The following is a 27,557-nucleotide window of genomic DNA, read 5'->3' as shown; positions in this document are numbered from 1 at the left end:
TAGACATATAGGTGACTTATAAGTTACTTAAGTGCAGTGTAAAATGGCTGTGAAATAACGTGGACGTTATTTCACTCAGGCTGCAGTTGCAGGCCTGTGTAAGAATTGTCAGAGTTCCCTATGGGTGGCAAAATAAATGCTGCAGCCCATAGGGATCTCCTGGAACCCCAATACCCTGGGTACCTCAGTACCATATACTAGGGAATTATAAGGGTGTTCCAGTAAGCCAATGTAAATTGGTAAAATTGGTCACTAGCCTGTTAGTGACAATTTGGAAAGAAATGAGAGAGCATAACCACTGAGGTTCTGATTAGCAGAGCCTCAGTGAGACAGTTAGTCACTACACAGGTAACACATTCAGGCACACTTATGAGCACTGGGGCCCTGGGTTACCAGGGTCCCAGTGACCCATACAACTAAAACAACATATATACAGTGAAAAATGGGGGTAACATGCCAGGCAAGATGGTACTTTCCTACACAACCCCCCCCCCAAACGAAGGACAATAAGACTAGCCATGACCTGATGAGTCTTCATTGTCTAAGTGGAAATATCTGGAGAGTCCATCTGCATTGGAGTGGCTACTCCCAGGTCTATGTTCCACTGTATAGTCCATTCCCTGTAGGGATATGGACCACCTCAATAATTTAGGATTTTCACCTTTCATTTGTTTTAGCCAAAGTAGAGGTTTGTGGTCTGTCTGAACAATGAAGTGAGTGCCAAACAGGTATGGCCTCAACTTCTTCAGAGCCCAGACCACAGCAAAGGCCTCCCTCTCTATGGCAGACCAACGCTTTTCTCTAGGGGTCAACCTCCTACTAATAAAAGCAACAGGTTGATCCTGGCCCTCAGAATTAAGTTGTGATAGGACTGCACCTACTCCTAATTCAGATGCATCAGTTTGGACATAGAATTTTTTAGAGTAACAAGGGCTTTTCAGGACAGGTGCAGAGCACATGGCCTGCTTCAGCTCCTCAAAAGCTTTCTGACAGCTAGCTGTCCACAATACCTTTTTAGGCATCTTTTTGGATGTGAGGTCATTAAGAGGGGCTGCAATGGAGCCATAGTTCTTAATGAACCTCCGGTAATACCCAGTGAGGCCTAGGAAGGCTCTCACCTGAGTCTGAGTGGTAGGGGGAACCCAATCAATAATTGTTTGGATTTTCCCCTGAAGTGGTGCAATCTGTTCCCCACCAACAAGGTGTCCCAGATAAACCACCTTCCCCTGCCCTATCTGGCACTTTGAAGCCTTAATAGTGAGGCCTGCCTTTTGCAGGGCCTCCAAAACTTTCCATAGGTGGACCAGGTGATCATCCCAGCTGGAGCTAAAGACAGCTATATCGTCCAAATATGCTGCACTGAAAGCTTCCAGCCCTTGCAGGACTGTGTTCACCAACCTTTGAAAAGTGGCAGGTGCATTTTTCAAACCAAAAGGCATTACAGTAAACTGGTAATGTCCTCCAATGGTTGAAAATGCAGTTTTAGGTTTAGCATCTTCTGACAATTTGATCTGCCAATACCCTGCAGTCAAATCAAAAGTGCTTAGATACTTGGCAGATGCCAGTGTATCTATGAGCTCATCTGCCCTGGGTATAGGGTGAGCATCAGTTTTGGTTACCAAATTGAGACCTCTATAGTCTACACAAAACCGCATTTCCTTCTTTCCATCTTTGGAATGGGGTTTTGGTACAAGTACCACAGGAGAAGCCCATGGACTTTCAGAGTGCTCAACTACTCCTAGTTCTAACATTTTCTGGACCTCTTGCTTTATGCAGTCCCTGACATGGTCAGGCTGCCTATAGATCTTACTTTTGACAGGTAAACTGTCTCCAGTATCTATAGTGTGCTCACACCAAGAAGTGGTACCTGGCACAGTAGAGAAGAGTTCAGAGAATTGATCTAGGAGATTTATGCAGTGGTCTTTCTGCTCAGCAGTAAGACAATCAGCCAAAACTACACCTTCCACAAGAGCATCTTGTTCTGTGGAAGAGAAGAGATCAGGTAGAGGATCACTGTCTTCTTCCTGTCCCTCATCAGTTGCCATGAGCAGGGTGAGATCAGCCCTGTCATAGTAGGGTTTCCGGCGGTTGACATGGAGCACCCTAAGGGGACTCCTGGCAGTGCCTAAGTCAACTAAATAGGTGACTTCTCCCTTCTTTTCAACAATTGTGTGGGGTCCACTCCATTTATCTTGGAGTGCTCTTGGGGCCACAGGCTCCAAGACCCACACTTTCTGCCCTGGTTGGTACTGAACCAAAACAGCCTTCTGATCATGCCATCGCTTCTGGAGCTCTTGGCTGGCCTGAAGGTTTTTGCTGGCCTTTTTCATGTACTCAGCCATCCTTGATCTGAGGCCAAGTACATAATCCACAATATCCTGTTTAGAAGCTTTTAAAGGTTGTTCCCAACCCTCCTTTACAAGTGTGAGTGGACCCCTAACAGGGTGTCCAAAAAGAAGTTCAAAGGGGCTGAAGCCCACTCCTTTCTGGGGTACCTCCCTGTAGGCAAAAAGGAGGCATGGTAGAAGGATATCCCATCTCCTGCCGAGTTTTTCAGGGAGACCCATAATCATGCCTTTGAGAGTTTTATTAAATCTCTCAACCAGTCCATTTGTTTGTGGATGATAGGGTGTTGTGAACTTGTAAGTTACACCACACTCCTTCCACATGGCCTTTAAGTATGCAGACATGAAATTGCTTCCCCTGTCTGATACTACTTCCTTTGGGAAGCCCACCCTAGAAAATATTCCCAGGAGGGCCTTTGCCACTACAGGTGCTGTAGTGGTCCTTAAAGGAATTGCTTCAGGGTATCTTGTGGCATGGTCCACTACCACCAATATAAACCTATTGCCTGAAGCAGTAGGAGGGTCAAGGGGGCCAACTATGTCAACCCCTACCCTTTCAAAGGGAACCCCAACCACAGGCAGTGGAATAAGGGGTGCGTTTGGTGTGCCACCTGTTTTGCCACTGGCTTGACAGGTTTCACAGGACTTACAAAAATATTTTGTGTCCTCAGACATTCTAGGCCAATGAAACAAGGGAACAAGTCTGTCCCAAGTTTTCATTTGTCCCAGATGCCCAGCTAGGGGAATGTCGTGGGCAAGAGTTAGGAGGAACTTTCTGTACTCCTGAGGAATCACTAATCTCCTGGCAGCTCCAGGTTTAGGATCCCTATGCTCAGTGTACAAGAGGTTGTCCTCCCAGTAAACTCTGTGGGAGTCACTGACATCCCCATTAGCCTGTTTGACAGCTTGCTGTCTTAGACCCTCTAATGTGGGACAGGTTTGCTGTGCCACACTCAGCTCCTCCCTGGCAGGCCCCCCTTCACCCAAAAGCTCAGCAGTGTCTGGTTCAAGCTCCTCTGGTGTAGGTTCTGCACAGGGAGGGAATTCTTCTTCCTCAGAAGTTGAATCCACTGTAGAGGGAGGGATAGTAGGAAGTGGTTTGCTTCTACCAGCCCTAGCTTTAGGGAGCACTTGGTCCATTGTTCCAGGATCCAAGCTTTCCTGTCCTTTTTGCTTTTTGGCCTGAGCCCTTGTCAAAGCAAAAATATGCCCTGGGATGCCCAGCATTGCTGCATGGGCCTCCAACTCCACATCTGACCAAGCTGATGTCTCCAAATCATTTCCTAGTAGACAGTCTACAGGTAAATCTGTGGCTACCACAACTTTCTTTGGACCAGTAACCCCCCCCCAGTTGAGATTAACAACAGCCATGGGGTGGCTAAGTGTGTTGTTGTGAGCATCGGTTACTTGGTACTGGTGACCAAGTAGGTGTTGTTCAGGGTGGACCAGTTTCTCTATGACCATAGTCACGCTGGCTCCAGTGTCCCTGTAGGCCTGAACCTCAACACCATTTATTAGGGGTAGCTGCTTGTACTTATCCATATTAAGGGGACAAGCAACTAAGGTGGCTAAATCAATAGCCCCCTCAGAGACTAACACAGCCTCTGTGGCCTCCCTAACAAATCCAACCCTAACTAAGTTACCAATAGTGAGCCCAGCTACTCCCTTGGATTGGCTATTAGTAGGTTTGCTCCCACCACCACTGCTATTAGTAGGGACACTAGGGGTAGCAGTAGGGGTTGTAGTGGTAGGAGGCTTGGTGCTTTTCTTTGGACAACTGGGATCTGTTGTCCAATGGCCTTTTACTTTACATAAATAGCACCATGTTTTTTTTCTTTGTTTTGATTAAAGGAGGATTTGGACCCACCACCCCCACCAGAGTGTTTTTGTGGGCCTGATGAAGACTCATTTTTAGATTTGTCCCCACCCTTGTCAGAAGACTTACCATCCTTCTTTTTGTTGCCATCTTTGTCACCCCCTGTTTGAACTTTTCTGTTCACCCTTGTTCTGACCCATTTGTCTGCCTTCTTTCCCAATACTTGGGGAGAGGTCAGATCTGAGTCCACCAAGTACTGGTGCAACAAATCAGACACACAATTATTAAGAATATGCTCTCTCAGGATCAAGTTATACAGGCTGTCATAATCAGTAACTTTACTGCCATGTAACCACCCCTCCAAGGCCTTCACTGAATGGTCAATGAAATCAACCCAGTCTTGTGAAGACTCCTTTTTGGTCTCTCTGAACTTTATCCTGTACTGTTCAGTGGTTAAGCCATAACCATTCAGGAGTGCATTCTTAAGAACTGTAAAATTATTGGCATCACTTTCTTTCACAGTAAGGAGCCTATCCCTACCTTTTCCACTAAATGATAGCCATAGGATAGCAGCCCACTGCCTTTGAGGGACATCCTGTACAACACAGGCCCTCTCAAGTGCAGCAAACCACTTGTTAATGTCATCCCCCTCCTTATAAGGGGGAACTATCTTGTGCAGATTCCTGGAATCATGCTCTTTTGCAGAATGACTATGGGGAATACTGCTGCTGCCACCATGGGTTTCTAAACCCAGTTTCTGTCTCTCCTTCTCTACTTCTAAAGTCTGTCTATCCAAATCCAGCTGTTGCTTCTTGAGCTTCAGTCTGGTTTGTTCCACTCTCAATCTATTGAGCTCCCTTTCTAACAGTCTGTCATCAGGGTGGGTGGGAGGGACATTCCTTGAAACAGAAGTATGGTGAGAATGGACAGAAGGAGACATGTCCCTTACAGAGGGCACCCTAACAGCTTGGCTAACAGTATAATGTGAGAGCACACCATCAGTATGGTGTTATTCAACCTCTGTACCAACTATGCTAGACTGTCTCGTAATGGGCAGGCTGAGAAGTTTCTTTCCTGAATCTTTTCCTGGGGGAGTCCCTGGATCAGATTGGGAACCATTAGCTACTTTTTCAACAGATGGGGCACTTTTAGCCTTATCTTGTTCTCTAAGCATGTTAAGTAACAATTCCAAGGAAGGATTCTTCCCTACACTCAAACCTCTCTCTATACAGAGACTCCTTGCTCCTTTCCAGCTAAGGTGGTCATATGCAATCTTAGACAGGTCAACATTTTGGCCTGTGCCAGACATTTTTAGAGAGAGTTAAAGTGATAGAAAAAGAGAAAAAAGTTTGTCAGAGCTTTTAGAAAGACAGAGAAAAAAAACTTTTAAAACTTTTTAGAACTTTTTAGAAAGTTAGAAGTACTTTTCAGCACTTAGAAAAGAGTGAAAAGAGGAAATGCAAAACGTTTTGGCTATGTGTGTATACACTGACCTTGTTTTGTATATTTTTCTCTTATGAAAAGTACAATGACAAGAGTGGTAAGTAGTCTCAAAGCACTTATCCCACCGCTGCACAACCAATGTAGGAGGCTGGACTGGCTTGTAGTGAGTACCAAGGGGTACTTGCACCTTGCACCAGGCCCAGTTATCCCTTATTAGTGTGTAGGGTGTCTAGCAGCTTAGGCTGATAGATAATGGTAGCTTAGCAGAGCAGCTTAGGCTGAACTAGGAGACGTGTGAAGCTACTACAGTACCACCTAGTGTCATATGCACAATATCATAAGAAAACACAATACACAGTTATACTAAAAATAAAGGTACTTTATTTTTATGACAATATGCCAAAGTATCTTAGAGTGTACCCTCAGTGAGAGGATAGGAAATATACACAAGATATATATACACAATATATATATATACACAATAGCAAAAAATATGCAGTATAGTCTTAGAAAACAGTGCAAACAATGTATAGTTACAATAGGATGCAATGGGGAAACATAGGGATAGGGGCAACACAAACCATATACTCCAAAAGTGGAATGCGAACCACGAATGGACCCCAAACCTATTTGACCTTGTAGAGGGTCGCTGGGACTATTAGAAAATAGTGAGAGTTAGAAAAATAACCCTCCCCAAGACCCTGAAAAGTGAGTGCAAAGTGCACTAAAGTTCCCCTAAGGACAAAGAAGTCGTGTTAGAGGAATAATGCAGGAAAGACACAAACCAACAATGCAACAACTGTGGATTTCCAATCTAGGGTACCTGTGGAACAAGGGGACCAAGTCCAAAAGTCACAAGCAAGTCGGAGATGGGCAAATGCCCAGGAAATGCCAGCTGCGGGTGCAAAGAAGCTTCTACTGGACAGAAGAAGCTGAGGTGTCTGCAGGAACGAAAAGGGCTAGAGACTTCCCCTTTGGTGGACGGATCCCTCTCGCCGTGGAGAGTCGTGCAGAAGTGTTTTCCCACCGAAAGAACGCCAACAAGCCTTGCTAGCTGCAAATCGTGCGGTTAGCGTTTTTGGACGCTGCTGTGGCCCTGGAGGGACCAGGAGGTCGCAAATTGGACCAGGAGAGAGAGGGGACGTCGAGCAAAACAAGGAGCCCTCTCAGCAGCAGGTAGCACCCGGAGAAGTGCCAGAAACAGGCACTACGAGGATGCGGGAAACAGTGCTCACCCGAAGTTACACAAAGGAGTCCCACGTCGCCGGAGACCAACTTAGAAAGTCGTGCAATGCAGGTTAGAGTGCCGTGGACCCAGGCTTGGCTGTGCACAAAGGATTTCCGCCGGAAGTGCACAGGGGCCGGAGTAGCTGCAAAAGTCGCGGTTCCCAGCAATGCAGCCCAGCGAGGTGAGGCAAGGACTTACCTCCACCAAACTTGGACTGAAGAGTCACTGGACTGTGGGGGTCACTTGGACAGAGTCGCTGGATTCGAGGGACCTCGCTCGTTGTGCTGAGAGGAGACCCAAGGGACCGGTAATGCAGCTTTTTGGTGCCTGGGGTTGCAGGGGGAAGATTCCGTCGACCCACGGGAGATTTCTTCGGAGCTTCTGGTGCAGAGAGGAGGCAGACTACCCCCACAGCATGCACAAGCAGGAAAACAGTCGAGAAGGCGGCAGGATCAGCGTTACAGAGTTGCAGTAGTCATCTTTGCTACTATGTTGCAGGTTTGCAGGCTTCCAGCGCGGTCAGCAGTCGATTCCTTGGCAGAAGGTGAAGAGAGAGATGCAGAGGAACTCGGATGAGCTCTTGCATTCGTTATCTAAAGTTTCCCCAGAGACAGAGACCCTAAATAGCCAGAAAAGAGGGTTTGGCTACCTAGGAGAGAGGATAGGCTACTAACACCTGAAGGAGCCTATCAGCAGGAGTCTTTGACGTCACCTGGTGGCACTGGCCACTCAGAGCAGTCCAGTGTGCCAGCAGCACCTCTGTTTCCAAGATGGCAGAGGTCTGGAGCACACTGGAGGAGCTCTGGACACCTCCCAGGGGAGGTGCAGGTCAGGGGAGTGGTCACTCCCCTTTCCTTTGTCCAGTTTCGCGCCAGAGCAGGGGCTGAGGGGTCCCTGAACCGGTGTAGACTGGCTTATGCAGAATTGGGCACATCTGTGCCCAAGAAAGCATTTCCAGAGGCTGGGGGAGGCTACTCCTCCCCTGCCTTCACACCATTTTCCAAAGGGAGAGGGTGTAACACCCTCTCTCAGAGGAAGTCCTTTGTTCTGCCATCCTGGGACAAGCCTGGCTTGACCCCAGGGGGGCAGAAACCTGTCTGAGGGGTTGGCAGCAGCAGCAGCTGCAGTGAAACCCCAGGAAAGGCAGTTTGGCAGTACCAGGGTCTGTGCTACAGACCACTGGGATCATGGAATTGTACCAATAATGCCAGGATGGCATAGAGGGGGCAATTCCATGATCTTAGACATGTTACATGGCCATATTCGGAGTTACCATTGTGAAGCTACATATAGGTAGTGACCTATATGTAGTGCATGATTGTAATGGTGTCCCCGCACTCACAAAGTTCAGGGAATTGGCCCTGAACAATGTGGGGGCACCTTGGCTAGTGCCAGGGTGCCCTCACACTAAGTAACTTTGCACCTAACCTTTACCAGGTAAAGGTTAGACATATAGGTGACTTATAAGTTACTTAAGTGCAGTGTAAAATGGCTGTGAAATAACGTGGACGTTATTTCACTCAGGCTGCAGTGGCAGGCCTGTGTAAGAATTGTCAGAGCTCCCTATGGGTGGCAAAAGAAATGCTGCAGCCCATAGGGATCTCCTGGAACCCCAATACCCTGGGTACCTCAGTACCATATACTAGGGAATTATAAGGGTGTTCCAGTGAGCCAATGTAAATTGGTAAAATTGGTCACTAGCCTGTTAGTGACAATTCGAAAGAAATGAGAGAGCATAACCACTGAGGTTCTGATTAGCAGAGCCTCAGTGAGACAGTTAGGCATCACACAGGGAACACATACCTATAGGTCACAAACTTATGAGCACTGGGGTCCTGACTAGCAGGGTCCCAGTGACACATAACAAACATACTGAAAACATAGGGTTTTCACTATGAGCACTGGGCCCTGGCTGGCAGGATCCCAGTGAGACAGTGAAAACACCCTGACATACACTCACAAACAGGCCTAAAGTGGGGGTAACAAGGCTAGAAAGAGGCTACTTTCTCACACCTGTTAGTGACAATTTGGAAAGAAATGAGAGAGCATAACCACTGAGGTTCTGATTAGCAGAGCCTCAGTGAGACAGTTAGTCACTACACAGGTAACACATTCAGGCACACTTATGAGCACTGGGGCCCTGGGTTACCAGGGTCCCAGTGACCCATACAACTAAAACAACATATATACAGTGAAAAATGGGGGTTACATGCCAGGCAAGATGGTACTTTCCTACAGGCGGTATTGGACACGACATTGAATCGGGCCTTTCCTCCACCACAGAGGGTCCAGGTCATTCAGGCGTTGATTCCAATGTTTCAAAATGGAGCGGCAGTTCCAGTCCTCAAGGTCCTTCGTCTGCTCGGTCTGTTTGCTTCTTGCATACTGTTGGTCACTCATGCACGCTGGCACATGAGTGCGCTTCAGTGGTGCGTCCGCAGGCAGTGGTTTCAGCACAAAGGGGATCTCGAGGATTTGATAAAGATCTCCGCAGACACTGCAGTGGATCTTCAATGGTGGGCAGCGGTCGGCAACCTGTCTCAAGGAAGGCTGTTCTCGCTACCACCTCCAGTGGCCGCGGTGGTAACGGATGCTTCCACTCTAGGGTGGGGAGCTCATCTGGGGGACCTGGAGATCAAGGGCCTTTGGTCTCCAGGGGAACAGAGGTTACACATTAATCTGTTAGAGTTGCGGGCAGTACGTCTGGCACTCAAGGCCCTCCTCCCTTCCATCCGCGGTCAGTCAATCCAAGTTCTGACGGACAACACGACCGCGATGTGGTATATAAACAAACAGGGAGGAGTGGGGTCGTATCTTCTCTGCAGAGAAGCTCTTCGTCTCTGGTCCTGGCTTCAGAAACACAAGATCTGCTTGATTGCACATCATTTGGCCGGAGTCCTGAACGTGCGTGCAGACATTCTCAATCAACACAGCTCGGTCGATCACGAGTGGCGTCTTCATCCAGATCTAGTTCTGGGTATCTTCCGAATGTGGGGATATCCACAAATAGATCTGTTTGCAACTCAAGAGAATGCGCAGTGCCCGCTATTTTGCAGCCTCCAGTATCCGGTGCAAGGAGCTTTGGGGGACGCGTTTCAGATGTCCTGGAAGGTTCAGTTGCTTTACGTGTTTCCCCCCATACCCTTGATTCCTCGAGTTCTCAGGAAGATCCGCCAAGACTGAGTGTAGGAAAGTACCATCTTGCCTGGCATGGTACCCCCATTTTTCACTGTATATATGTTGTTTTAGTTGTATGTGTCACTGGGACCCTGCCAGCCCGGGCCCCAGTGCTCATAAGTGTGCCTGAAAGTGTTACCTGTGTTATGACTAACTGTCTCACTGAGGCTCTGCTATCCAGAACCTCAGTGGTTATGCTCTCTCATTTCTTTCCAAATTGTCACTAACAGGGTAGTGACCAATTTCACCAATTCACATTGGCATACTGGAACACCCTTATAATTCCCTAATATATGGTACTAAGGTATCCAGGGTACTGGGGTTCCAGGAGATCCCTATGGGCTGCAGCATTTCTTTTGCCACCCATAGGGAGCTCTGACAATTCTTACACAGGCCTGCCACTGCAGCCTGAGTGAAATAACGTCCACGTTATTTCACAGCCATTTACCACTGCACTTAAGTAACTTATAAGTCACCTATATGTCTAACCTTTACCTGGTAAAGGTTAGGTGCAAAGTTACTTAGTGTGTGGGCACCCTGGCACTAGCCAAGGTGCCCCCACATTGTTCAGGGCAAATTCCCCGGACTTTGTGAGTGCAGGGACACCATTACACGCGTGCACTACACATAGGTCACTACCTATGTGTAGCTTCACAATGGTAACTTCGAATATGGCCAAGTAACATGTCTAAGATCATGGAATTTCCCCCTCTATGCCATCCTGGTATTGTTGGTACAATCCCATGCTCCCAGTGGTCTATAGCACAGACCCTGGTACTGCCAAACTGCCTTTTCAGGGGTTTCACTGCAGCTGCTGCTGCTGCCAACCCCTCAGACAGGTTTCTGCCCTCCTGGGGTCCAGCCAGGCCTGGCCCAGGATGGCAGAACAAAGGACTTCCTCAGAGAGAGGGTGTTACACCCTCTTCCTTTGGAAAATGGTGTGAAGGCAGGGGAGGAGTAGCCTCCCCCAGCCTCTGGAAATGCTTTCATGGGCACAGATGGTGCCCATTTCTGCATAAGCCAGTCTACACCGGTTCAGGGACCCCTCAGCCCTGCTCTGGCGCGAAACTGGACAAAGGAAAGGGGAGTGACCACTCCCCTGACCTGCACCTCCCCTGGGAGGTGCCCAGAGCTCCTCCAGTGTGCTCCAGACCTCTGCCATCTTGGAAACAGAGGTGCTGCTGGCACACTGGACTGCTCTGAGTGGCCAGGGCCAGCAGGTGACGTCAGAGACTCCTTCTGATAGGCTCCTTCAGGTGTTGCTGGCCTATCCTCTCTCCTAAGTAGCCAAACCCTCTTTTCTGGCTATTTAGGGTCTCTGCTTTGGGGATTTCCTTAGATAACGAATGCAAGAGCTCATCAGAGTTCCTCTGCATCTCTCTCTTCACCTTCTGCCAAGGAATCGACTGCTGACTGCGCTGGAAGCCTGCAAAACTGCAACAAAGTAGCTAAGACGACTACTGCAACTCTGTAACGCTGATCCTGCCGCCTTCTCTACTGTTTTCCTGGTGGTGCATGCTGTGGGGGTAGTCTGCCTCCTCTCTGCACTAGAAGCTCCGAAGAAATCTCCCGTGGGTCGACGGAATCTTCCCCCTGCTACCGCAGGCACCAAAGAACTGCATCACTGGTCCACTGGGTCTCCTCTCAGCACGACGAGCGAGGTCCCTTGAATCCAGCAACTGTGTCCAAGTGACTCCCACAGTCCAGTTACTCTTCAGTCCAAGTTTGGTGGAGGTAAGTCCTTGCCTCCCCACGCCAGACTGCATTGCTGGGAACCGCGACTTTTGCAGCTACTCCGGCCTCTGTGGACTTCCGGCGGAAATCCTTTCTGCACAGCCAAGCCTGGGTCCACGGCACTCTAAACTGCATTGCACAACTTTCTAAGTGGCCCTCCGGCGACGTGGGACTCATTTGTGCAACTTCGGGTGAGCACCATTTCACTCCTCTTCATAGTGCCTGTTCTGGCACTTCTGCGGATGCTGCCTGCTTTTGAGAGGGCTCCTTGTCTTTCTCAACGCCCCCTCTGTCCCCAGACGCAATTGGTGACCTCCTGGTCTCTCCTGGGCCACAGCAGCATCCAAAAACCCTAACTGCACGATTTGCAACTAGCAAGGCTTGTTGGTGGTCTTTCGGCGGGAAAACACTTCTGCACAACTCTCCACGGCGTGGGGGATCCATCCTCCAAAGGGGAAGTCTCTAGCCCTCATCGTTCCTACAGAATCCTCAGCTTCTACTGTCCAGTAGCAGCTTCTTTGCACCCACAGCTGGCATTTCCTGGGCATTTGCCCATCTTCGACTTGCTTGTGACTTTTGGACTTGGTCTCCTTGTTCCACAGGTACCCTCGACTGGAAATCCATCATTGTTGCATTGCTGGTTTGTGTCTTTCCTGCAGAATTCCCCTATCACGACTTCTATGTCCTTTGGGGAACTTTAGTGCACTTTGCACTCACTTTTCAGGGTCTTGGGGTGGGCTATTTTTCTAACCCTCACTGTTTTCTTACAGTCCCAGCGACCCTCTACAAGGTCACATAGGTTTGGGGTCCATTCGTGGTTCACATTCCACTTTTGGAGTATATGGTTTGTGTTGCCCCTATCCCTATGTGTTCCCATTGTATCCTATTGTAACTATACATTGTTTGCACTGTTTTCTAAGACTATACTGCATATTTTTGGTATTGTGTACATATATCTTGTGTATATTTGCTATCCTCATCCTGAGGGTACACTCTGAAATACTTTGGCATATTGTCATAAAAATAAAGTACCTTTATTTTTAGTATATCTGTGTATTGTGTTTTCTTATGATATTGTGCAAGTGACACTAGTGGTACTGTAGGCGCTTCACTCGTCTCCTAGTTCAGCCTAAGCTGCTCTGCTAAGCTACCATTATCTATCAGCCTAAGCTGCTAGACACCCTATACACTAATAAGGGATACCTGGGCCTGGTGCAAGGTGTAAGTACCCCTTGGTACTCACTACAAGCCAGTCCAGCCTCCTACATTGGTTGTGCAGCGGTGGGATAAGTACTTTGCAACTACTTACCACTTTTGTCACTGTACTTTTCATAGGAGAAAAATATTCAAAACAAGTTCAGTGTATGTACACCCAACCAAAGAGTTTTGCATTTTCCTCTTTTCACTCTTTTCTAAGTGCTGAAAAGTACCTCTAAACTTTCTAAAAGTTCTTAAAAAGTTTAAAAAGTTTAAAAAGTTTTTTTTTTCTGTCTTTCTAAAAGTTCTGAAAAACTTTTGTTCTCTTTTTCTGTCACTTAACTCTTTTTAAGAAATGTTTGGCAGATGCCAAACTGTTGATCTGTCCAAACTTGCATATGATCACCTTAGCTGGAAAGGAGCAAGGAGTCTCTGCATAGAAAGAGGTTTGAGTGTAGGGAAGAATCCCCCCAGAGAACTATTGGTTAACATGCTTATAGAACAGGATAAAGCCAAAGGGGCCCAATCTGTTGAAAAAGTAGCTAATGGTTCACAATCTGATCCAGGGACTCCCCTAGAAAAATAATCAGAAAAGAAACTTCCTAACCTGCCCATTTCTAGACAGCCTAGCATAGTTGGTACTGATGTAGAGTCACACCATACTGATAGTGTTGTCTCACATCATAGCAAGAGTATTCCTTCTCACCACAGTAGAAGTCATATTTCTGTTAACCAAGCTGTTAGGATGCCTTCTGTAAGGGATGGGTCTCCTTCTGTTAATTCTCACCATACCTCTGTTTCAAGGCATGTCCCTCCCACCCACCCTGATGACAGATTGTTAGAAAGGGAGCTCAATAGATTGAGAGTGGAACAAACCAGACTGAAGCTCAAGAAGCAACAGCTGGATTTGGATAGACAGTGCTTAGAAGTAGAGAGAGAAAGACAGAAATTGGGTTTAGAAACCCATGGTGGCAGCAGCAGTATTCCCCATAGTCATCCTGCAAAAGAGCATGATTCCAGGAATCCGCATAAGATAGTTCCCCCTTATAAGGAGGGGGATGACATTAACAAGTGGTTTGCTGCACTTGAGAGGGCCTGTGTTGTACAGGATGTCCCTCAAAGGCAGTGTGCTGCTATCCTATGGCTATCATTTAGTGGAAAGGGTAGGGATAGGCTCCTTACTGTGAAAGAAAGTGATGCCAATAATTTTACAGTTCTTAAGAATGCACTCCTGGATGGTTATGGCTTAACCACCGAACAGTACAGGATGAAGTTCAGCGAGACCAAAAAGGAGTCTTCACAAGACTGGGTTGATTTTGTTGACCATTCAGTGAAGGCCTTGGAGGGGTGGTTACATGGCAGTAAAGTTACTGATTATGAAAGCCTGTATAACTTGATCCTGAGAGAGCATATTCTTAATAATTGTGTGTCTGATTTGTTGCACCAGTACTTGGTGGACTCTGATCTGACCTCTCCCCAAGAATTGGGAAAGAAGGCAGACAAATGGGTCAGAACAAGGGTGAACAGAAACGTTCATACAGGGGGTGACAAAGATGGCAATAAGAAGAAGGATGGTAAGTCTTCTGACAAGGGTGGGGACAAATCTAAAAATGAGTCTTCATCAGGCCCACAAAAACACTCTGGTGGGGGTGGTGGGTCCAAATCCTCTTCCAATCAAAACAAAGAAAAGAAACCATGGTGCTATTTATGTAAAATAAAAGGCCATTGGACAACAGATCCCAGTTGTCCAAAGAAAAGCACCAAGCCTCCTACCACTACAACCCCTACTGCTACACCTAGTGCCCCTACTAATAGCAGTGGTGGTGGGAGCAAACCTACTAATAGCCAATCTAAGGGAGTAGCTGGGCTCACCTTTGGTAACTTAGTTGGGGTTGGTCTGATTAGGGAGACCACAGAGGTTGTGTTAGTCTCTTAGGGGGCTATTGATTTAGCCACCTTGGTTGCTTGTCCCCTTAACATGGATAAGTACAAGCAACTACCCCTAATAAATGGTGTTGAGGTTCAGGCCTACAGGGACACAGGTGCCAGTGTCACAATGGTGATAGAGAAACTGGTCCACCACGAACAACACCTACTTGGTCACCAGTACCAAGCAACCGATGCTCACAACAACACCCTTAGCCACCCCATGGCTGTGGTAAATCTCAACTGGGGGGGGGGTTACTGGCCCAAAGAAAGTTGTGGTTGACTCAGATTTACCTGTAGACTGTCTATTAGGGAATGATTTAGAGACATCAGCTTGGGCAGAAGTGGAGTTGGAGGCTCATGCAGCAATGCTGGGCATTCCAGGGCATATTTTTGCTTTGACCAGGGCTCAGGCCAAAAAGCAAAAAGGACAGGGAAACTTGGATCCTGGAACAATGGACCAAGTGCTCCCTAAAGCTAGGGCTAGTAGAAGCAAAGCACTACCTACTATCCCTCCCTCTACAGTGGATTCTTGTTCTGAGGAAGAAGAATTTCCACCCTGTGCAGAACCTACACCAGAGGAGCTGGAAGCAGACACTGCTGAGCTTTTGGGTGAAGGGGGGCCTGCCAGGGAGGAGCTGAGTGTGGCACAGCAGACCTGTCCCACACTAGAGGGTCTAAGACAGCAAGCTGTCAAACAAGCAAATGGGGATGTCAGTGACTCTCACAGAGTTTACTGGAAGGACAACCTCTTGTACACTGAAGCAAGGGATCCAAAACCTGGAGCTGCCAGGAGATTGGTGATTCCTCAGGAGTACAGAAAGTTCCTCCTAACTCTTGCTCACGACATTCCCCTTGCTGGACATTTGGGGCAAATGAAAACTTGGGACAGGCTTGTTCCCTTGTTTCATTGGCCTAGAATGTCTGAGGACACAAAAGATTTTTGCAAGTCCTGTGAAACCTGTCAAGCCAGTGGCAAGACAGGTGGCACCCCAAAGGCACCCCTTATTCCACGGCCTGTGGTTGGGGTTCCCTTTGAAAGGGTAGGGGTTGACATAGTTGGCCCCCTTGACCCTCCTACTGCTTCAGGCAATAGGTTTATCTTGGTGGTAGTGGACCATGCCACCAGATATCCTGAAGCAATACCTCTAAGGACCACTACAGCTCCTGCAGTGGCAAAGGCCCTCCTAGGAATCTTCTCCAGGGTGGGCTTCCCAAAAGAGGTGGTATCAGACAGGGGAAGCAATTTCATGTCTGCTTACTTAAAGGCCATGTGGAAGGAGTGTGGTGTGACATACAAGTTCACTACACCCTATCATCCACAAACAAATGGACTGGTGGAGAGATTTAACAAAACTCTCAAAGGCATGATTATGGGACTCCCTGAAAAACTCCGCAGGAGATGGGATATCCTTTTACCATGCCTCCTTTTTGCCTACAGGGAGGTACCCCAGAAAGGAGTGGGCTTTATCCCCTTTGAACTCCTCTTTGGACACCCTGTGAGGGGTCCACTAACACTTGTCAAGGAGGGTTGGGAACAACCTTTAAAAGCTCCAAAGTAAGATATAGTGGATTATGTACTTGGCCTCAGATCAAGGATGGCTGAATACATGAAAAAGGCCAGTAAAAACCTTCAGGCCAGCCAAGAGCTCCAGAAGCAATGGCATGATCAGAAGGCTGTTTTGGTTCAGTACCAACCAGGGCAGAAAGTGTGGGTCTTGGAGCCTGTAGCCCCAAGAGCACTCCAATATAAATGGAGTGGACCCCACACAATTGTTGAAAAGAATGGTGAAGTCACCTATTTAGTTGACTTAGGCACTGCCAGGAGTCCCCTTAGGGTGCTCCATTTCAATCGCCTGAAACCCTACTATGACAGGGCTGATCTCACCCTGCTCATGGCAACTGATGAGGGACAGGAAGAAGACAGTGATCCTCTTCCTGATCTCTTCTCTTCCACAGAACAAGATGCTCTAGTGGAAGGTGTTGTACTGGCAGATTTGCTTACTGCTGAGCAGAAAGACCACTGCATAAATCTCCTGGGTCAGTTTTCTGAACTCTTCTCTACTGTGCCAGGTACCACTTCTTGGTGTGAGCACACTATAGATACTGGAGACAGCTTGCCTGTCAAAAGTCAGATATATAGGCAGCCTGACCATGTCAGAGACTGCATAAAGCAAGAGGTGCAGAAAATGTTAGAACTAGGAGTGGTTGAGCACTCTGAAAGTCCATGGGCTTCTCCTGTGGTACTTGTACCAAAACCCCATTCCAAAGATGGAAAGAAGGAAATGCGGTTTTGTGTAGATTACAGAGGTCTCAACCAGGTAACCAAAACTGACGCTCACCCTATACCCAGGGCAGATGAGCTCATAGATACACTGGCATCTGCCAAGTATCTAAGCACTTTTGATTTGACTGCAGGGTATTGGCAGATCAAATTATCAGAAGATGCTAAAGCTAAAACTGCATTTTCAACCATTGGAGGCCATTACCAATTCACAGTAATGCCTTTTGGATTTAAAAATGCACCTGCCACTTTTTGGTGAACACAGTCCTGCAAGGGCTGGAAGCTTTTAGTGCAGCATATCTGGATGATATAGCTGTCTTTAGCTCCAGCTGGGATGATCACCTGGTCCACCTATGGAAAGTTTTAGAGGCCTTTCAAAAAGCAGGCCTCACTATCAAGGCTTCAAAGTGCCAGATAGGGCAGGGGAAGGTGGTTTATCTGGGACACCTGGTTGGTGGAGAACAGATTGCACCACTTCAGGGGAAAATCCAAACAATCATTGATTGGGTTCCCTCTACTACACAGACTCAGGTGAGAACCTTTTTAGGCCTCACTGGGTATTACAGGAGGTTCATAAAGAACTATGGCTCCATTCCAGCCCCTCTTAATGACCTCACATCCAAGAAAATGCCTAAAAAGGTATTATGGACAGCAAACTGTCAGAAAGCTTTTGAGGAGCTGAAGCAGGCCATGTGCTCTGCACCTGTCCTGAAAAGCCCTTTTTACTCTAAAAAATTCTATGTCCAATCTGATGCATCTGAATTAGGAGTAGGGGCAGTCCTATCACAACTTAATTCTGAGGGCCAGGATCAACCTGTTGCTTTTATTAGTAGGAGGTTGACCCCTAGAGAAAAGCGTTGGTCTGCCATTGAGAGGGAGGCCTTTGCTGTGGTCTGGGCACTGAAGAAGTTGAGGCCATACCTGTTTGGCACTCACTTCATTGTTCAGACAGACCACAAACCTCTACTTTGGCTAAAACAAATGAAAGGTGAAAATCCTAAATTGTTGAGGTGGTCCATATCCCTACAGGGACGGACTATACAGTGGAACATAGACCTGGGAGTACCCACTCCAATGCAGATGGACTCTCCAGATATTTCCACTTAGACAATGAAGACACATCAGGTAATGACTAGTCTTATTGTCCTTCGTTTGGGGGGGGGAGGTTGTGTAGGAAAGTACCTTCTTGCCTGGCATGTTACCCCCATTTTTCACTGTATATATGTCGTTTTAGTTGTATGTGTCACTGGGACCCTGCCAGCCGAGGCCCCAGTGCTCATAAGTGTGCCTGAAAGTGTTACCTGTGTTATGACTAACTGTCTCACTGAGGCTCTGCTATCCAGAACCTCAGTGGTTATGCTCTCTCATTTCTTTCCAAATTGTCACTAACAGGCTAGTGACCAATTTCACCAATTCACATTGGCATACTGGAACACCCTTATAATTCCCTACTATTTGGTACTAAGGTACCCAGGGTATTGGGGTTCCAGGAGATCCCTATGGGCTGCAGCATTTCTTTTGCCACCCATAGGGAGCTCTGACAATTCTTACACAGGCCTGCCACTGCAGCCTGAGTGAAATAACGTCCACGTTATTTCACAGCCATTTACCACTGCACTTAAGCTTAAGTAACTTATAAGTCACCTATATGTCTAACCTTTACCTGGTAAAGGTTAGGTGCAAAGTTACTTAGTGTGTGGGCACCCTGGCACTAGCCAAGGTGCCCCCACATTGTTCAGGGCCAATTCCCCGGACTTTGTGAGTGCGGGGACACCATTACACGCGTGCACTACACATAGGTCACTACCTATGTGTAGCTTCACAATGGTAACTCCGAATATGGCCATGTAACATGTCTAAGATCATGGAATTGCCCCCTCTATGCCATCCTGACATTGTTGGTACAATCCCATGATCCCAGTGGTCTGTAGCACAGACCCTGGTACTGCCAAACTGCCCTTCCTGGGGTTTCACTGCAGCTACTGCTGCTGCCAACCCCTCAGACAGGCAGCTGCCCTCCTGGGGTCCAGCCAGGCCTGGCCCAGGATGGCAGAACAAAGAACTTCCTCTGAGAGAGGGTGTGACACCCTCTCCCTTTGGAAAATGGTGTGAAGGCAGGGGAGGAGTAGCCTCCCCCAGCCTCTGGAAATGCTTTCATGGGCACAGATGGTGCCCATTTCTGCATAGGCCAGTCTACACCGGTTCAGGGACCCCTCAGCCCTGCTCTGGCGCGAAACTGGACAAAGGAAAGGGGAGTGACCACTCCCCTGACCTGCACCTCCCCTGGGAGGTGCCCAGAGCTCCTCCAGTGTGCTCCAGACCTCTGCCATCTTGAAAACAGAGGTGCTGCTGGCACACTGGACTGCTCTGAGTGGCCAGGGCCAGCAGGTGACGTCAGAGACTCCTTGTGATAGGCTCCTTCAGGTGTTGCTAGCCTATCCTCTCTCCTAAGTAGCCAAACCCTCTTTTCTGGCTATTTAGGGTCCCTGCTTTGGGGATTTCCTTAGATAACGAATGCAAGAGCTCATCAGAGTTCCTCTGCATCTCTCTCTTCACCTTCTGCCAAGGAATCGACTGCTGACCGCGCTGGAAGCCTGCAAAACTGCAACATAGTAGCAAAGACGACTACTGCAACTCTGTAACGCTGATCCTGCCGCCTTCTCGACTGTTTTCCTGGTGGTGCATGCTGTGGGGGTAGTCTGCCTCCTCTCTGCACTAGAAGCTCCGAAGAAATCTCCTGTGGGTCGACGGAATCGTCCCCCTGCAACCGCAGGCACCAAAGAACTGCATCACCTGTCCCCTGGGTCTCCTCTCAGCACGACGAGCGAGGTCCCTTGAATCCAGCAACTCTGTCCAAGTGACTCCCACAGTCCAGTGACTCTTCAGTCCAAGTTTGGTGGAGGTAAGTCCTTGCCTCCCCACGCCAGACTGAATTGCTGGGAACCGCGACTTTTGCAGCTACTCCGGCCTCCGTGCACTTCCGGCGGAAATCCTTTGTGCACAGTCCAGCCTGGGTCCACGGCACTCTAACCTGCATTGCACGACCTCCTAAGTTGTTCTCCGGCGACGTGGGACTCCTTTGTGCGACTTCGGGTGAGCACCGTTTCACGCATCCTCGTAGTGCCTGTTTCTGGCACTTCTCCGGGTGCTACCTGCTGCTGAGAGGACGCCTTGTCTTGCTCGACGTCCCCTCTGTCTCCTGACGCAATTTGCGACATCCTGGTCCCTCCTGGGCCACAGCAGCATCCAAAAACGCTTACCGTACGATTTGCAGCTAGCAACGCTTGTTGGCGGTCTTTCGGCGGGAAAACACTTCTGCACGACTCTCCACGGCGTCAGGGATCCGTCCTCCAAAGGGGAAGTCTGTAGCCCTTGTAGTTCCTGCAGAAACCTAAGCTTCTACTGTCCAGTAGCAACTTCTTTGCACCCGCAGCTGGCATTTCCTGGGCATCTGCCCATCTCCAACTTGCTTGTGACTTTTGGACTTGGTCCCCTTGTTCCACAGGTACCCTCGACTGGAAATCCATTGTTGTTGCATTGCTGGTTTGTGTCTTTCCTGCAGAATTCCCCTATCACAACATCTATGTCCTTTGGGGAACTTTAGTGCACTTTGCACTCACGTTTCAGGGTCTTGGGGTGGGCTATTTTTCTAACCCTTACTATTTTCTAATAGTCCCAGCGACCCTCTACAAGGTCACATAGGTTTGGGGTCCATTCATGGTTCGCATTCCACTTTTGGAGTATATGGTTTGTGTTTCCCCTATCCCTATGTGTCCCCATTGCATCCTATTGTAACTATACATTGTTTGCACTGTTTTCTAAGACTATACTGCATATTTTTGGTATTGTGTACATATATCTTGTGTATATTTCCTATCCTCTCACTGAGGGTACACTCTAAGATACTTTGGCATATTGTCATAAAAATAAAGTACCTTTATTTTTAGTATAACTGTGTATTGTGTTTTCTTATGATATTGTGCATATGACACTAAGTGGTACTGTAGGAGCTTCACTCGTCTCCTAGTTCAGCCTAAGCTGCTCTGCTAAGCTACCATTATCTATCAGCCTATGCTGCTAGACACCCTATACACTAATAAGGGATAACTGGGCCTGGTGCAAGGTGCAAGTACCCCTTGGTACTCACTACAAGCCAGTCCAGCCTCCTACACTTAGGACAGTCTGTGTCGAAGCGGTCCACCACCTGTGTTCTAAGAAGCATGCTCGTCGCCAGGAGAGGAGTCCAAGAGATCCGGTCGTCGACTTAGAAGGTGCCTGCATGAGCAGGGAAGTGACTCCGTCAATCCACAGGAGATTTATTTGATCCTTCTGGTGCAGAGTGAAGACAGGGAGTCCTCAGAGCGTGCACACCATGGAAACTGTTGCAGTTGCTGGCTGGAGCTGAAGGTGCAGAGGAAAAGTAGCCCTTCTGGATACTTTGTTGCTGTTACAGCGGTTCCTGGAGCAGTCTGCGGTCAATCCGAGGTCAGAGGATGAAGTTGTAGTTGCAGAGGATTCCTGCTGGAAACTTGCAATTAGAATCTAAAGATAAACCCACAGGAGAGACCTTAAATAGCCCTAAGAGGGTAACTAGCTACCTTATCAGGTATGGACCTATCAGGAGGGGTCTCTGACGTCACCTGCTGGCACTGGCCACTCAGAGGCCTCCACAGTATCCCCACACCTTGGAAAACAAGATGCCAGAGGTCTGGGACACACTGAAGGCGCTCTGGGCACCACCCCAGGGGTGGTGATGGACAGGGGAGTGGTCACTCCAATTTCCTTTGTCCAGTTTCATGCCAGAGCAGGGACTAGGGGTCCCTGAACCAGTGTAGACTGGCTTATGCAAGAAGGGCACCATCTGTGCCCCTCGAAGCATTTCCGGAGCCTGGAGGAGGCTACCCCTTCCCAGCATGTAACATCTATTTTCAAAGGGAGAGGGTGTAACACCCTGCTCACAAAGGAAATGCTTTGTTCTGATGGATACAACTACCTGTGGATTCCTCACCTAATGAATACTCCCATGGCGCCAGCATTCAACGGAAATCTTCTTCCTAGTCTCTGCACGTCGACGAGGACGTCACTCTAGCCCACGCGACGCCGTCTGACGTCATACAGGCAATAAGAGGTCCTCGACGACGTGCCGACGTCAGTTCCCTTTTTTCCGTGCATTCGAAACGGTTATCTTCGAGGGAGCAACTGTTACTTTCGTGGTTACAGTGTATTTTTTGCTGCGTAGTCCTTCGCTGCAGTAATAATGTCGCAGAGAAAGTCGGGTTTTAAGCCTTGTCGTGAGTGTGGGGGCAAGATGTCAGTTACGGATCCTCACTCCGACTGTCTTTGGTGTTTAAGCTCCGACCACGACGTCTCGACTTGCGATTCATGTCAGCACATGAATCCAAAGGCCCTCAAGGAACGTGAGGCGAAGTTGTTTATGGCGAAGTCGAAGAAAGAAAAACATCATAAGAAGTCTTCTTCGCCAAGGCATCGGCGTCATCGAGACTCCCGGCGCCGTAGAGAATCACAGCGCCATTCGAGCAAGGAGACTCGTTCCAGGTCTTCGGATCGGCGCCGGAGGACTTGGGAGGTCAGTCCCACGGTCACGCCGCATCCATCGACGCCGTTGCCCTCTCCGGCGTCACCGACTTCACCTGGACAGGCGTCGGTGATTGAAGTGGTGCAGCCTCTGGTGTTGTCCCCGGCGTCGCAGACGTCGAGGCCGGCGTCGGGGTCGCCTTCGATACAGGCACCCCAGTATCCGGCTTTTCCCACCCCTGGAGCCGATAGTACCGCATTCCTAAATGCGATGTATACCATCTTCCAACAGATGGCTCCAGGGGGTGCTCCGGCTGGCCCTTTGGCCTTTTCATTGGGTGATCCTGCGCCTCTACGGCCGGCACCCTTTATGCCCTTTCTCCCTTTTGGGAACGTGGGCTCGGCACCGGTGTCGGCGCCGGTGGCCGCTCCGGTGGCTTCGGAGGGAGTGGCCCCGGAGATTTCCATCCCGTCGACGTCGGGATTTCGTCCTGTGACTCCGGTGGGTCCATCCGCTCCGAGTGCTCTTTCATCGGCGCCGAAGTTACCTGTGGCGCCGGACGCGGCGTCGGTGGCTTCTGAAGATCGGCGCCGATCTTCGGCTTCGGCGGAGGCATTGTCGACTCCGCGTATCGAGCAGAGGCTTCATTCGAGGAGACGTGCTCTCCGTTTATTAGAGGAGCAGGAGTACCAACGAGTCCTGGAAGAAGGAGAACTAGAGGACTCGGTTGATGGACTGCATAGTGTAGATACAGCCAGTGGGCTGGACACTTCCCCTGAGTGGGATCTTTCGTCTCCAGGGGAATACACGGAGGAGGCTGCTTCCTTTCACGCAGTGGTACGGAAGGCAGCTAGTTTTCTGGACCTGCCTTTGCCGGTGGCAGAGACAAAACAGAACCTTCTGACAGAGGTGCTTCATCCGGCCTCAGCTGCGGCAGAGCCTCTATTGCCCTTTAATGACGCTTTGCTGGATCCGGTGCTAGAGGTGTGGAAGAGACCAGTATCTTCCCCAGCGGTTCATAGAGCCGTAGCCAGGAGGTATCGAGCTGCACCAACTGACCCTGGCTTTCTTTCTAGGCACCCTACACCGGAGAGCTTGGTGGGGCAGGCCTCCTGTTCATCCAAATAAGCGCCTGGTTCTTTCCCGACGGTGCCTGGGGACAGAGACTCGAAGAAACTGGATGCGCAGTCCAAGAAAATCTTTTCGTCCTGCAGTCTGGCGTTGAAGGCCACCAACGCAACTTGTATCCTGGGGAGATATGTTCATGCTCTTATGGAGGACATTTCCTCATCATTTACGGAGCTTCCCCAGGGTCTTTTGGATGTTGTTTCAGATGCCCAGGCTGCTGCGACCCAGATTATTCAGGCTGGGCTGGATACGACCGACTCGGTGGCCAGAGCAATGGGCACGACTGTGGTGGCAAGGAGACAGTCCTGGCTCCGTAATTCGGGGTTTTCTGCAGATGTGCAGTCAACCCTATTGGATCTCCCTTTTGATGGGGACAAGCTGTTTGGCACCAAGGCAGATTCGGCCTTGGAACGTTTTAAGGAGAGCAGGGCCACAGCCAAATCGCTAGGACTCCAAGCTCCTTCTTCCTCTGCCTCTTCCAGGATTTTCAGGAGGTTTCGGGGATTTGGGCGTGGCTCTTCCTCCTCTTCCTTTCGGGGGAGATTCCAGCAACCTGCCTCTTCCCATCCCTATAGATCTTTTAGAGGGAGAGGGAGGGCCCGCACCAGAGGAGCCTCTCAGCAGCACTCTGCCTCTTCCTCGTCCTCTGGAGGGGTGCAGCAGGGAAAGCAGCCTTAGGCTTCCACCATTTCCCACTCACTCCTCTCCTGTAGGGGGAAGATTACAGCATTTTCTCCACAAGTGGAAGACTATTACAACGGACACTTGGGTTCTCAGTATTGTGGGAAAAGGCTACACCCTTCCCTTTCGGGAGTTCCCGCCCCTCATCCCGCCCCGCCCATCTTATTGTTCAGAAGAACACCTCCTGTTGCTAGAACAGGAGGTACAAGTCCTCCTTTCAAAGGGCGCGGTAGAGTTGGTCCCAGAGCAGGAAAGGGGTCGAGGTTGTTACTCAAGGTATTTCCTGATTCCCAAGAAGGATGGTCGGTTGAGACCAATCCTGGACCTGAGGATCTTGAATTGGTTCCTCAAACAGGAAAAGTTCAAGATGCTGACCCTAGCTCAGGTGCTTTGGGCGTTGAACAAGGAAGATTGGATGGTGTCTGTCGACTTGCAGGATGCTTACTTTCATATCCCGATACTCAAGTCACACAGGAAGTATCTCCGGTTTATGGTGGGATCGCAGCACTATCAGTTTGCGGTCCTTCCGTTTGGTCTTACTTCAGCACCTCGAGTCTTCACGAAGGTGATGTCGGTGGTTGCGGCAGAGCTCAGAAGGAAGGGGATAGCAGTATTCCCTTACTTGGACGACTGGTTGATCAAAGCCAAGTCGCCGGAGCTTGTGTCGCATCATCTGCAGTCAACGACTCAGTTGTTGTTCGACCTGGGTTTTTCGGTGAACGAGCCCAAATCTCACCTGGAGCCCTCTCAGCGCCTCCTGTTCATAGGGGCAGTACTGGATACAACATTGAGTCGAGCCTTTCCTCCGCCTCAGCGGATTCAAGATATTCAGGAATTGGTTCCAATGTTTCGAAATGGAGCGGTAGTTCCAGTCCTCAAGGTCCTTCGTCTGCTCAGTCTGTTTGCCTCCTGCATTCTGTTGGTCACGCATGCTCGCTGGCACATGAGGGCTCTTCAGTGGTGCCTCCGAAGGCAGTGGTCTCAACACAAAGGAGATCTAGAAGGTGCTGTCAAGATCTCCAGAGATGCTGCTGTGGACTTGAAGTGGTGGATTGCGAGCAACAATCTTTCACAAGGAAAGCCGTTCGCGCAGTCGCCACCAGTGGCCACGGTCATAACGGATGCTTCCACTCTAGGGTGGGGAGCTCATCTGGGGGATCTGGAGATCAAAGGCCTTTGGTCTCCAGAGGAGCAGATGTTTCATATCAATCTGTTAGAGTTACGGGCTGTACGTCTGGCTCTCAAGGCCTTCCTCCCTTCCCTTCGTGGTCAGTCGGTGCAGGTCCTGACGGACAATACTACCACGATGTGGTACATAAACAAACAGGGAGGAGTAGGGTCGTACCTTCTCTGCAGAGAAGCTCTTCGACTATGGTCTTGGGCAAAGGACCATCAGATTTGCTTGGTAGCAAATCATCTGGCCGGGGTCTTGAATGTACGTGCGGACAGTCTCAGTCGCCAATTCTCGGCCGACCACGAGTGGCGTCTCCATCCAGATCAAGTCCGTTTAATCTTCCAGATGTGGGGGTTTCCTCGGATAGATCTGTTTGCCACTCGGGAGAACGCGCATTGTCCGTTATTCTGCAGCCTCCAGTATCCGATGCAGGGAGCGTTAGGGGACGCGTTTCAAATAACCTGGTGCGGCCAGTTGCTTTACGCGTTTCCTCCCATACCCTTGATTCCTCGAGTATTGAGGAAGATTCGCCAAGACCGGGCGCTAGTCATCTTAATAGCTCCGGATTGGCCAAGGAGGGTGTGGTACTCCGACCTTCTCCAACTCTCAATGTGCCCTCCGCTCCGTCTCCCTTTCAGGGCAGACCTCCTCTCGCAGTCGCAGGGGCAGGTTTTACACCCCAACCTCCAGAGTCTGCACCTACATGCCTGGAGATTGAACGGGGCAACCTGAGTTCCTTCTCTCTCCCGCCTGATGTAGTGGATGTTATATTAGCGGCCAGGCGACACTCCACTAAATCTATCTACGCTAATAGGTGGTCTAAATTTGTTGCGTGGTGTGGAGAGAGGCAGATTGATCCCTTACATGCTCATCTATCGGACGTTTTGTCTTTTGCTCTCTCTCTAGCGCAGAAAGGTTGTGCAGTGGCTACCATTAAGGGTTATTTGTCGGCCTTGTCAGCCTTCATTTGTCTTCCAGACCAACCATCGTTATTTAAATCCCCTATTGTTATCAGATTCTTGAAAGGTCTTCTAAATAAATATCCTCCAAAACCATTTGTTATGCGGCAATGGGATTTGTCCTTGGTCCTGACTTTCCTTATGAGGTCCCCTTTTGAGCCTATGCATTCTTGCCCCTTAAGGTATTTGGTTATAAAAACAGTTTTCCTGGTAGCGATAACATCTGCAAGGAGAGTGAGTGAGTTGCAGGCCTTATCGGTAAAGCCCCCTTATACAACTTTTTATGGGGATAAGGTGGTGTTGAGGACCAAGGCTGCTTTCCTCCCGAAGGTTGTTTCACCCTTCCATTTGGCTCAGACAATTACTTTGTCCACGTTCTATCCTCCGCCTCATCCTTCTAAAGAGGAAGAAAGACTGCACCGTCTGGACCCAAAGAGGGCGTTGAGCTTCTTTATTGATAGAACAAAGGATTTCAGGCTGGAGGATCAGCTGTTCATCGGGTACGTGGGCAAGAGGAGAGGAAAGGCAGTCCACAAGAGAACACTCTCCAGGTGGGTGGTTCTTTGCATTAAAATCTGTTACTCTTTGGCAAAGAAGGACCCTCCTGAGGGCATTAGAGCTCATTCCACCAGAGCTAAGTCGGCCACTTCGGCCTTGGCCAGGGGTGTTCCTGTGGTTGACATCTGCAAGGGCGCAACTTGGTCGTCCCTTCACACTTTTGCGAAACATTACCGTTTGGACTCTGAGGTCAGAAGGGACGGCCATTTTGCACGGTCAGTGCTGCAGGATTTCTTGGTTTGACCATTTAGGCACCCGCCACCGGGCGTGGTACTGCTTTGGGACTCTATTCATTAGGTGAGGAATCCACAGGTAGTTGTATCCATCAGAAGAACGAGTTACTTACCTTCGGTAACGACTTTTCTGGTGGA

This window comes from Pleurodeles waltl, chromosome 8, assembly GCF_031143425.1.
Source record: "Pleurodeles waltl isolate 20211129_DDA chromosome 8, aPleWal1.hap1.20221129, whole genome shotgun sequence".
Classification (NCBI taxonomy): Eukaryota; Metazoa; Chordata; class Amphibia; order Caudata; family Salamandridae; genus Pleurodeles; species Pleurodeles waltl.
Note: the sequence above shows the minus strand (reverse complement) of the source record.